At 38.2% G+C, this 11,727-nt stretch overlaps 1 protein-coding gene across 8 annotated transcripts in view; it reads left to right on the top strand.

Moving 5' to 3' along the window:
• The window catches only part of LACE1 (lactation elevated 1), a 201,090-nt gene that overhangs the window by 112,712 nt on the left and 76,651 nt on the right, over positions 1–11,727 (top strand). The window lies entirely within an intron of this gene.

Raw genomic sequence — 11,727 nt, 5'->3', positions numbered from 1 at the left:
CCCTTCCAGCTGAGGCTGCAAAAAAGGTAAGTTTTGTAGCGCAGCTTAGAAACAGGTGTATTCAGGGGTGCTTTTTCATTCCAGCCCTGACGTTTTTTTAAATTTCATAAAATTTTTTTCCTTTTTTACTCTTAAAAAATGCTTTCCTGTGTATTTATTAATGGAATAAGAATATTAGTGATTGTATTGATTAAGGCTACCATAACAAAGTACCACAGCCTGGATGGCTCAAACCACAGAAATGTATTTTCTCATAGTTCTGGAGGTTAGAAGTCCAAGATGAAGGTATTGACGGGGATGATTTCCTCTGAGGTTTCTCTCCTTGACTTGAAGACGGCTGTCTTCTTTCTCTGTCTTCTCATGGTCCTTCCTTTGTGCATACACAGGTCTGTGTCCTAATTTCCTCCTCTTATAAGGACACCAGTCATATTGAATTGGGACCCACCATGAACACTTCACTTTTTTTCCCACTTGTCACACAAACACTTCACTTTAATGCAGTCACCTTTCAAAGTCTCTCATCTCTTGCATAGTCACATTTTGAGCAACAGATTAGGACTTTAACATATGAATTTGCAGGGGGCACAGTTTAACCCATGACAGTGATTTAAGAAAAAATAATCTCCCTCATAAATTTCCTTAACTGTAAAATGGGCATATAAAAATGATTACCTTGTTCTATGTATGATTTTTGTAAGGATTATAATGAGATAAATTCAAGTCAGTTTCCTGGCACAACTGAGTCATATAATAGGTACTTTGCAGGTGTTAAATGTCTTCCTTTCCTGCTTTTTGACAGGGGGAAAATTTTTTGAAATTGCTGGATAAAAAGGAGAGATACAGATCTTACTTGCTGAAGTGATAGGGTGTGGGTGTGTGTTTTTTTTAACTTTTTATTTTATATTGGGGCATAGCTGATTAACAGTGTTGTGATGGTTTCAGGTGAACAGCAAAGGGATTCAGCCATACATATACTGTACACATTCTCTTCCAAATCCCCTTCTGTTCAGGCTGCCGCATAACATTGAGCAGAGTTCCATGTGCCGTACAGTAGGTCCTTATTGGTTATCAATTTTAAATATAGCAGTGTGTACATGTCCATCCCAAATTCCCTAACTGTCCCTTCCCCCTGGCAGCCATGAGTTTATTTTCTAAGTCCCTGAATCTCTTTCTGTTTTGTATATAAATTCATTGGTTCATTTTTTTGTATTCTGTATATAAGTGATATCATATGATATTGATCTTTCTCTGTCTGACTTCCTTCACTCAGTATGACAATCACTGGGTCCATCCATGTTACTGCAAATAGCATTATTTCATTCTTTTTAATGGTTAAGTAGTATTGCATCATACATATACCAGTGTCTCCTACACTGCAGGTGGATTCTTTACCCACTGAGCCATCATCAGGGAAGCCCCAGTATATGTATCACACCTTCTTTATCCATTCATCTGTCAGTGGACATTTACGTTGCTTCCATGTTGGTTATTGTAAACAGTGCTGCAATGAGCATTAGGGTGCACATAACCTTTCAGATCATGGTTTTCTCCAGACATATCCCCAGGAGTAGGATTGCAGGGTCATACGGTAGCTCTACTTTTAGTTTTTTTAAGGAACCTCTATACTATTCTTCAGAGTGGGTGTACCAGCTTATTTTCCCGAGTAGGAGGGTTCCCTTCTCTCCAGGGTGTGGATGTTTTAAGTGTCAGAGAAACTGGGATAGCCAGGGTAGGAGGGGTGGGGCAGTGGAAAAAAAAGTTTTTATTTATTTTGGAGCATGAAGTGATCAAGAGCAAAGGAGCTGAGGTGACTTCAGATAGGCTCTGGGGCTGGGGTCTACTCCAGAACTCAAAAAGCCCAGAGAAGCTCTTAGCCCTGAACTGAGAGAACTTCAGCAATAACATTAAGAATTGTAGACTGAAAGGGATCATGATTCAATTCCTTATTTTATGGAGGAGAAAGCTGACATTCAGAAAGATTAAGTGACAGGCTAAAATCACAGAGCTAAGCAATTGGTGGAAGACTAAATCTGAAAAATTATGCCTGTGATTGGAAGGAGAAGGATATGATAACTTGAAAACATCTGAATTCTACCAGACTGTCAGTGCTAAAGCTATATCTTATTCATTATTGTATTTCCAGTAACCAAGGATATGCCCAGTGTTTAGTATTCAATGATAATTAAGTTGATTCAAAATAAATACTGAATTTGCAGGGAACTTGTTAAACTATGGGTAGGTGTACATTTTTGTAAGTAAAATAATGCAGTATATTTATGAAATATATGGACCATCTATAGTATAATCCTAAAAATCATACACAAAAAATTACTTCAATAAGTGAGTTTCTAAAACTGCTGAATCTCAGGACACTATTCAAAGACTGATTGTATTTCTTTATACCAGTAGTAAATACATAAATTCACATACACTACTATAGGGAGTGTAGGTTGCACAATCACCTTGGAAAACTGGCAGTATCCTCTAAAGCTGAATATACTCTTACCCAAACAATAGAATGGGAAAGACTAGAGATCTCGTCAAGAAAATTAGAGATACCAAGGGAACATTTCATGCAAAGATGTGTACAATAAAGGACAGAAATGGTATGGACCTAACAGAAGCAGAAGATATTAAGAAGAGGTGGCAAGAATACACAGAAGAACTATACAAAAAAGATCTTCATGACCCAGATAACCACAATGGTGTAATCACTTACCTAGAGCCAGACATCCTGGAATGTGAAGTCAAAGGGGGCCTTATGAAGCATCACTACGAACAAAGCTAGTGGAGGTGATAGAATTCCACTTGAGCTATTTCAAATCCTAAAAGAGGATGCTGTGAAAGTGCCGCATCCAACATGCCAACAAATTTGGAAAACTCAGCAGTGGCCACAGGACTGGAAAAAGTCAGTTTTCATTCCAATCCCAAAGAAAGGCAGCCAAAGAATGTTCAAACTACCACACAATTGCACTCATCTTACACGCTAGCAAAGTAATGCTCAAAATTCTCCCAGCCAGGCTTCAACAGTACATGAACTATGAACTTCCAGGTGTTCAAGCTGGATTTAGAAAAGGCAGAGAAACCAGAGATCAAATTGCCAACATCCATTGAATCATCGAAAAGTAAGAGAATTCCAGAAAAACATCTACTTCTGCTTTATCAACTACACCAAAGCCTTTGATTGTGTGGATCACAAAAAACTGGAAAATCCTTCAAGAGATGGGAATACCAAATCACCTGACCTGCCTCCTGAGAAATCTGTGTGGAGGTCAGGAAGCAACGGTTAAAACTGGACATGAAACAATGGACTGGTTCCAAGTTGGGAAAGGAGTAAGTCAAGGCTGTATATTGTCACCCTGCTTATTTAACTTATATGCAGAGTACATCATGTGAAATGCCGGGCCGAATGAAGCACAAACTGGAATAAAGATTGCCGGGAGAAATATCAATAACCTCAGATATGCAGATGACACCACCCTTCTGGCAGAAAGTGAAGAAGAACTAAAGAGCCTCTTGATGAAAGTGAAAGAGGAGAGTGAAAAAGTTGGCTTAAAGCTCAATGTTCAGAAAACGAAGATCATGGCATCTGGTCCCATCACTTTATGGGAAATAGATGGGGAAACAGTGAAAACAGTGTCAGATTTTATTTTGGGGGGCTCCAAAATCACTGCAGATGGTGACTGCAGCCATGAAATTGAAAGATGCTTGCTTCTTGGAAGAAAAGCTATGACCCACCTAGACAGCATATTAAAAAGCAGAGATATTACTTTGCCAACAAAGGTCTATCTAGTCAAAGCTATGGTTTTTCCAGTAGTCATGTATGGATGTGAGAGTTGGACCATAAAGAAAGGTGAGTGCCAAAGAAATGATGCTTTTGAACTATGGTGTTGGAGAAGACTCTTGAGAGTCCCTTGGACTGCAAGGAGATCCAACCAGTACATCCTGAAGGAAATCAGTCCTGAGTATTCATTGGAAGGACTGATACTGAAGCTGAAACTCCAATACTTTGGCCACCTGATGCGAAGAACTGACTCATTTGAAAAGACCCTAATCCTGGGAAAGATTGAAGGCAGGAGGAGAAGGGGACGACAGAGGATAAGATAGTTGGATGGCATTACCAACTTGATGGACATGAGTTTGAGTAAGCTCTGGGAGTTGGTGATGGACAGGGAGGCCTGGCATGCTGCAGTCGAAGGGGTTGCAAAGAGTCAGACACAGCTGAGCGACTGAACTGAATTGAATTGATGATCAAGTAGTTAACTCTTTGGGTAGTATATATCCAGCAAGAGCACATTTGCATATGTACTAAAAATCATGTGCAGGATGTTTGTGGCTGCATTATTTGAAAGAGCTAGTAACTAGGAACAGCCCAAATGTCCATCAACAGTAGAATGAATCGATAAATCATGGCATATTCACATTGTGGGTATGATACAACAATCGATAAACTACAACTACACAAAACATATGGATGAATAAATCTTGTAAACCATAAAATAGCCCAGTCTCAAAGGAATGCATATTGAATACTGTATAATTTCACTTTTATATAAAGCTCCAGAAACAGGCAAAATTCTATGATGCTAGAATCAGGATACTGGTTACATTTGGAAAGGTGAAAAAGGATACTAGGGGAGCCTCAGAAGTGCTAGTACTGTTCTGATTCTTGATTGAGCTGGATGCTTATTTTTACATTTTTATATATTTGTTATACTTAAATTACAAAAGGCTTAAAAGTGTATAGACGTTTGTGTGTTGAATTTTTATATATCATTGCTTAAGCTTTGAAATGGTAGCACATAAGTATTTTAAATAAGATTGAGGCAGCTATCTTAGAATGTATAGCTGCTTCAGGATATATATTTAGATGTATAGCTGCCTAAAAACATAAATAAAATTTGAAAAGACATCCCCACCCAGTCTCCCACCCTTTTTTTGGTTCAGCGTGTTTTTTGTACTCTTACTCATCATTTATTTATGGAATTGTATTTTTAGTAAACAGAATAGTAGGGTATGCAGTATAGCTTTCCAGTATTTAAATATAATAGTTATTTCTCTCATAGAACTTTTAAGGTATCAAAAAGGATTAAGCTTAGAAGTGTGTATAATATGATCTCAATTTCTCTATCATCATCTCTATGTGTAAAGGAAAAACTTGAAGGATATAAGCTATACACATACTTTTTTCTGAGAAGGTGATAAACTTTCTATTTTTATATGTTTGATATTTGAAGTTTTTGAAATAAGCATGGGTCACTTTTTGGTTTGAAAAATGTAAACTTTTTAAGAATTAAGCAAAAAGATAAATCTTAGTTATTACAGTATTTTATATTATAGAACTAGAAAAAGTCTCAGCCTTTTTTCCTTTTATGCTTTCTTATTAAAACTGTGTAAAACTTATCAGTTGAATACTATCAAGAAAAATGCCAATACTTTTCATCTTTAAATTCCCAATTAATGTAATCATTTAGATAAGCATAAAACTTTGATTTATGTGGTTGGTTTTTTTTTTTCCTATTTTCCAAATTTTCTAGAATAAGCAATAGTACTTTTATAATAAAAGAGTATTTTACAAACAGAAATCTTTATTATTTCAATTTTTGCTTACAAGGTTAATATATTGTACCTTTAAAGGATTTTTCTCCACAGTATTTATTGTTCTTTTGTTCCAACTGGGAAGGGAAAAGCCAGACTGGAAGCTGTAAGAAGTTATTTTTGTGAGATGCTATTTTTCTAACTGTATTATCCAGAATTGCTAAATATACACACAATAGATCTTGAAGAAAATATAAACTCTGGAATACGACCCTTTTTGTTGTATATTTTCCTTTCCAGAGTCAAGGCCTTTGACTCATGAGTATGCTCCCAAGGTGTTAACCTCCCTCCTTTTCCTCCTTGAATTTCCTAATTGCATAATTGTATTTGTCCTCTGTATACATAAATATACAAACCATCTTAAAATAAATTCAGTTTGATGGCTGATTAGTTTTATGCATTTGAATTGGTTGGTGATAAGAGGTCACAGGTCTTGTAAATATCCTTGGGAATTAGGAGATTGCTTAGAGATCATACCCTTTTGACTAGATTCATCTTCAACTTGGAAATAGCTTAGTTTTCACCCCCCTCCACTCTCCTGCAAAGTGGTCTGAAGACTCTAACTTAAGTGAATGAAATCAGAAATTTAGAGGTTTATTTTTCTTTAAAAATATAAACTGAGTGTTAGTATTTTTCAGACAATTAAGAGCTAATATCTACGGGCTTTGGTTATAGTTCTTATGCTGCTGATTAGGTATTCCTTGGTGGTGATTAGTGAATGTACAAATGCAATCATTTGGTAGGGCTTAATCACTCATATAAGAGAGAAGTTAGTTACCCAGAAGGAAAAATTGAAACTTATGTATAACTTTCATTAGCCTTATTTTTTTAATAGCAAAAAAAAAAAACAAAAAACCCACCAGTATTTGACTAAATTAGGAATATTGAATATTGAGTAATATAAGATAAATTGTTATTTAAAAGAAATAGAGAACCTAGGGGGATACACTTATATGAAGATACTGGTCCACTGTGTAGTATACTGTCTGTAGTACAGGTAGATTATGAATAGTTGACCCTTATCAAGCCAGGACAGATTTCCCTCATAGAGACAGAGAGAAAGAAGTGTACCTGAACAAGTGTATCTCCTTCTTTCTTTGTTTTGGGTAGTTGTACAAACCCAGTACATAAACCCCAAATTATAGCAGGTTTACTACATTACTCAGATTGAGAAGAAGAGAAATGTATGGCTATACCTTGTTTTTTTTTTTACAGGTCCTCTGAGGCAAGGGGAGAGTGAAATGCATGTATTTAGGCAATGCTGTATTTCTTTCTGGTGAGATGGGTTAAGGGCATGAGTCCTGAGGGTGGTTTAGAACCACTTGGAATGACGAGCTAGGGATGTGTGGGTGGCTGCTTACACCAAGCATTGCATGGTGCTGTGACTGTTAGGTTCAGAGGTAATTCTTCAAACGTGTAGTTCAAAAGCTTAGCTTTGTAGTCTCTAAAGGCCTGGTCTTTTATTGGGGATTATTCTAACCTGATTCAGTTCAGTTCAGTTGCTCAGTTGTGTCTGACTCTTTGTGACCCCATGGACTGCAGCATGCCAGGCTTCCCTGTCCATCACCAACTCCTGGAGCTTGCTCAAACTCATGTCCCTCGAGTTGGTGATGCCATCCAACCATCTCATCCTCTGTCGTCCCCTGCTCCTGTTGCCTTCAATCTTTTCCCAGCATCATTTCCAATGAGTCATTTCTTCGAATCAGGTGGCCAGAGTATTGGAGCTTCAGCTTCAGCATCTGTCCTTCCAATGAATATTCAGGGTTGATTTCCTTTAGGATTGACTGGTTTGATTTTGCAGTCCAAGGGACTCTCAAGAGTCTTCTCCAACACCACAGTTCAAAAGCATCAATTCTTCGGTACTCATCTTTCTTTATGGTCCAGCTCTCACATCCATATGTGACTCCTGGAAAAACCATAGCTTTGACTAGACAGACCTTTGTTGGCAAAGTAATATCTTTGCTTTTTAATATGCTGTCTAGGTTGGTCATAGCTTTTCTTCCAAGGAGCAAGCATCTTTTAATTTCATGGCTGCAGTCACCATCTGCAGTTATTTTGGAACCTAAGAAAATAAAGTCTGTCATTGTTTCCATTGTTTCCTCATCTATTTGCCATGAACTGATAGGACCAGATGCCATGATTTTAGTTTTTTGAATGTTGAATTTTAAGCCAACTTTTTCTCTCTCCTCTTTCATTTTCATCAAGAGGCTCTTCAGTTCCTCTTCGCTTTCTGCCATAAGGGTGGTATCATTTGCATATCTGAGGTTATTGATACTTCTCCTGGCAATCTTGATTATAGCTTGTGCTTTATCCAACCTGGCATTTCACATGATGTACTCTGCATATAAGTTAAATAAGCAGGGTGACAATGTACAGCCTTGACGTACTCCTTTTCCTATTTGGAACAGTCAGTTGTTCCATGTCTGGTTCTAACTGTTGCTTCTTGTCCTGCATACAGATTTCTCAGGAGGCAGGTCAGGTGATCTGGTATTCCCATCTCTTGAAGAATTTTTCACAGTTTGTTGTGATCCACACAGTCAAAGGCTTTGATGTAGTGAAAAAAGCAGAAGTAGATGTTTTTCTGGAACTCTCTTGCTTTTTCTGTGAGTCAGCAGATGTTGGCAATTTGATCTCTGGTTCCTCTGCCTTTTCTAAATCCAGCTTGAACATCTGGAAGTTCTTGGTTCACATACTATTGCAGCCTGGCTTGGATAATTTTGAGCATTACTTTGCTAGTGTGTGAGATGAGTGCAATTGTGTGGTAGTTTGAACAGTCTTTGGCATTGCCTTTCTTTGGGATTGGAATGAAAACTGACCGTTTCCAGTCCTGTGGCCACTGCTGAGTTTTCCAAATTTGCTGGCATGTTGGGTGCAGCACTTTCACAGCATCTTCTTTTAGGATTTGAAATAGCTCAAGTGGAATTCTATCACCTCCACTAGCTTTGTTCATAGTGATGCTTCATAAGGCCCCCTTTGACTTCGCATTCCAGGATGTCTGGCTCTAGGTGAGTGATCACACTATCGTGGTTATCTGGGTCATTAAGTTCTTTTTTGTATAGTTCTTCTGTGTATTCTTGCCACCTCTTCGTAATATCTTCTGCTTCTGTTAGGTCTATACCATTTCTGTCCTTTATTGTATCCATCTTTGCATGAAATGTTCCCTTGGCATCTCTAATTTTCTTGAAATGATCTCTAGTCTTCCCCATTCTATTGTTTTCCTCTATTTCTTTGCATTGATCACTTAGGAAAGCTTTCTTTTCTCTCCTTGCTTTTCAAAGGAACTCTGCATTCAGATGGGTGTATCTTTCCTTTTCTCCTTTTCGTTTTGCTTCTCTTCTTTTCTCAGCTATTTGTAAGGCCTCCTCAGACAACCATTTTACTTTTTTGCATTTCTTTTTGTTGGGGATGGTCTTAATCACTGCCTCCTATACAATGTCATGCACCTCTAACCATATTCTTCAGGCACTCTGTCTATCAGATCTAATCCCTTGAATCTGTTTGTCACTTCCACTGTATAATAGTTAGCCATTTGATTTAGGTCATACCTGAATGGTTTCTTCATTTGAAGTATGAATTTTGCAATAAGGAGTTCATAATTTGAGCCACGGTCAGCTCCAGGTCTTGTTTTTGCTGACTGTATAGAGCTTCTCCATCTTCCACTGCAAAGAATATCATCTATCTGATTTCAGAATTGACCATCTGGTGATGTCCATGTGTAGAGTTGTCTCTTGTGTTGTTGGAAGAGAGTGTTTATGACCAATGTGTTCTCTTGGCAAAACTCTGTTAGCTTTGGCCCTGCTTCATTTTGTACTCTAAGGCCAAACTTGCCTGTTACTCCTTGACTCCCTACTTTTGCATTCCAGTCCCCTATAATGAAAAGGACATCTTTTTTTGGTGTTAGTTGTAGAAGGTCTTGCATGGAACCATTCAGCTTCAGCTTCTTCAGCATTAGTTGTTGGGGCATAGACTTGGATTACTGTGATATTGAATGGTTTACCCTGGAAATGAACAGAGATAAGATCATTCTGTCATTTTTGAGATTGCACACAAGTACTGCATTTCGGACTTTTTCATTGACTATGAGGGCTACTCCATTTCTTCTAAGGGATTCTTGCCCACAAAAGTAGGTATAATGGTCATCTGAATTAAATCTGCCCATTCCAGTCCATTTTAGTTCACTGATTGTTAAAATGTTGATGTTCACTCTTGCCATCTCCTGTTTGACCATTTCCAGTTTACCTTGATTCAATTTACCTTGAATTAAGGTAAACTTGATTCACAATTGCTATATATAAAAACCAAAATGCCATAGCTTTTTGACCCATTCAGGCCAGATTTCAGGGCCTTCTCTCCGAGGGTGACCAACTATCCCAGTGTGCCCATGACTTTTGTGGTGTTAGCACTGAAAATGTTGCTTCAAGAAAAAAAAACCTCAATCTTGGGGAACTCAGTCTCAGTCTCAGATGGATGGTTGATCAGCCTAACTTACTTCCCTGAGCCCCTTACCTGCTGTCCCATGGGAGGAGGGGAAATGCATTCTCATTGCCACCGTGTACAGTCTACTCCCTGTAGTGCAGACGATGAGCAGTGCTTGCAGAGCAGTACATTCTAGGATGTAATTTCAGGGAGCAGGAATGTTGCTACCTCCCAAGTGTGCCCAGATGGTGCTCTTCTGACTTACCTATTGCTGCATAACAAATGACTGCAAAATTTAGAGGCTTAAAATAATATTTTATTCTCCTCCTGATTTCTGTGTTTCTTGGATTTGAGAAAAGCTCGGCTGACAGTTCTGGCTCCCTCACTGCGTTAGCAGCTACAACTGGAACAGCTGGGGATTGGTCAGACACCTCTTGTCTTCATGTCATCTTAAGGCCTCTCTGTACAGGCTAAACTTCAGGCTCTCCTAGTTGCCTCCAGGCAGGTGGCGCTTACCTGACAGTTTAGGGTGCCAGAGCAGGTGTTGCGGCCAACAAGTAGGAAGCTGCCTCAGATGTCACATCAGGTATTATTGCACAGCATCATTTTCACCGTAGCCACAGGATTCAGGTGAGGTGCACAGACTTCTTGATGATTAGAAGGTCTGTTGGGCTGGAGATGTTACTGCAACCATCTTCGTAAAATATAATCTGGCAAAATTACCTTAGTGGTTAGAAGATCTGTTGGGATGGAAACATTATTGCACCTATCTTTGGAAAATATAATGTGCCACAGTTACCTTAGCTTCCAAATGCAGTTTTTCATTAGTAAAAGTAGTGAAGTTGTCAAAATATTATTTTTCCTCCTCAAGTTTTGTAATGCAGTTTTTATTTTGAATGAAAACAAAAAGGTCAGACAGTAAATGTTTCTTGAATTATTCTGAAAACCCTTTACCATGTTCTACTAGAATGATTAAATATATATATGTGTGTGTGTGTGTATTACATGTATGTATGTGTGTGACTCTCTCACTCTTTATATATACATATATATATATACCAGAAAAGTCAACTGACCTGTATAAGTGTAGCAAAAGTTCATTTGCTTCCATAGTAAGAATTTTAGGGTGTGTATGTGATGTATGGCAGTTGCCATACACGCGTGCACCCCAGAGGCTAGAAAGGAAAGAGTGATTGTGAGGAGACAACGACAGTAGGGGCTTAGGATCACTTCAGGTTGAAGAAGGGGTCCACAGCAGGCTAGAACTCCGAAGACATGGGTGGCTGGAGAGGGAGCTTAGGGACAAGGGCAGTGACTGTCATTTAGAAGTGAAGGGCAGGTATGCGTGTAACATCCCTTGGTATCATCATTCAGTTTGAAATGTGGCTTCTAATGTTGTGATGCAGCTTTCTTAGACTGACTCCCATTGTGATGCTTAAGATCTGTGAGTCATTCTTTCTGATAGCCTCCAGCTTCTCACTTCAGAGTAATGGAAATTGGAATTTTTAAAAATCCAATGCAGTTATTTGGGGAATTTTCTGACAGTGCAGTTTTAGCAAAGTTTCAGGAAAGCATGCTACAAATCTGAATTTTATTAAACTGATATTTTTTGGTTTGATATGTGTTTTATGTTGCAACATTTATGATTCTTACATGAGTTCTATTGTTTTATTCTAAACATTATTTTATTGAGGAAAATTTCAAAAATTTAAA

This window comes from Bison bison, unplaced genomic scaffold, assembly GCF_000754665.1.
Source record: "Bison bison bison isolate TAMUID 2011002044 unplaced genomic scaffold, Bison_UMD1.0 scf7180017864373, whole genome shotgun sequence".
NCBI lineage: Eukaryota > Metazoa > Chordata > Mammalia > Artiodactyla > Bovidae > Bison > Bison bison.
Note: the sequence above shows the minus strand (reverse complement) of the source record. Positions and strands in the feature narration are given on the sequence as shown.